This window comes from Etheostoma spectabile, chromosome 6 (assembly GCF_008692095.1).
Source record: "Etheostoma spectabile isolate EspeVRDwgs_2016 chromosome 6, UIUC_Espe_1.0, whole genome shotgun sequence".
NCBI lineage: Eukaryota > Metazoa > Chordata > Actinopteri > Perciformes > Percidae > Etheostoma > Etheostoma spectabile.
This window is the reverse complement of record NC_045738.1, coordinates 12,683,630-12,685,040: the sequence shown is the minus strand read 5'-3', so window position 1 is coordinate 12,685,040 and position 1,411 is coordinate 12,683,630. Positions and strand designations below refer to the sequence as shown.

Sequence of the window (1,411 nt, the reverse complement as noted above, 5' to 3'; positions counted from 1 at the left end):
TGTGTGTGTGTGTGTGTGTGTGTGTGTGTGTGTGTGTGTGTGTGTGTGTTGTGCTTGCAACTGCGGACACCAGATTGCTTTTCACATTCCAGTGACTTGATAGCATTGGTCATACACGGTTACCTCGTGCTACATAATGCATTGGTTCGGCTCGGTGTGGAGCTTCTTGGAATCCAACTAGCAAACCAAGGCCTGTCAGATTCCCAGCAGGCCCAGCACCAAGAACACTCTTCAACTCTTTATTTCAGTTCTAATTGTAACCTAGTTTGGTGTATTTTTAGCAGAAGCTCCCCTGAGTTTTGAGCTCTTCAAAAGCAGGGTCCATGTAAGTGGGCAGGCACTGCTTCGGATCCACATATTGCAGTGTGTGAGATAGCTATAGGCTCCAGTGTTAAATATAGCAAGGATAATTCTACTGCACTATTCCCACTGGGTCATTAATAGGTTGTATTCAAAGACTGTAATCCATTGTCCCTGAATGTACCATCATGACCGGACTGTGCTGAAGCTTCTGCAGCATGCACAGATGTATGTAACTGTAACACTCCCAGGTGTCTAATTAATTTATAAGCTCATACGGTATAACATCATAGCTGTTAAAAATCTGTTTCCATCTTCACATACAGAGAGACATGGTATGATTAATGAGAGTGGAGATCTCTCAGTATGCTGTCTAACTTTCACTGATCTAAGATTTATTATCTCAGGTACAGTAATGAGTGCAAATCTCTTTAGTTGTGCTTTTAGTTGCCTCATTGTTGCTGGATCTTTGAAAGTCATCAAGGCATTTCTTTTTTTTGTGTAAACAATCAACTTGTTTTATATTCATAATTAGAGATGTGTCAATGTAATTAAGTGACTTGACAGAAAAAGCCATTCCAGCCCATGTTGATCTGTGGGCTCTGCTCTACCATGAATATTTGTGAGGTTATTAGAAAGCCGGCGAGAGCAATAATATGAGTGCAGATAGTGTATCAAGTCAGAAATCATCACCAGTCATCCTGGACGTAATTCAGATGCTGCTTTCAATTCACATCAGAAGCAAAATGTTTAAATGTTTTACAAGCTGGAATCTGAATTTAAAATAAAAAGAAACAAACTGCAGAAGACTGAGCTTTTAGTAACTACTGGACAGATGATTTTATGAGGGCTGCAACAAAATACTATTTTTACAGCTGTTTTTTCCCCCATAAATTTATTCATCTATGTCCATGAAGTGATAGAAAATAGTAAAACAAATGTGGTTCTTTCTGTTTTACATTATTGTACACATATATACATATATTACATTTAAGAAGATTAGTAATTAAGTAAAACAACCTCCGTAGCACCAATGTTGAGTACAGTGTAGTGTGGGTAATGTACTGTGTGTGTGTGTGTGTGTGTGTGTGTGTGTGTGTGTGTGTGTGTG

General features: G+C 38.8%; 1 protein-coding gene across 1 annotated transcript in view; it reads right to left on the bottom strand.

Moving 5' to 3' along the window:
• tmem145 (transmembrane protein 145) overlaps positions 1-1,411 on the bottom strand; it is a 40,219-nt gene that overhangs the window by 6,785 nt on the left and 32,023 nt on the right.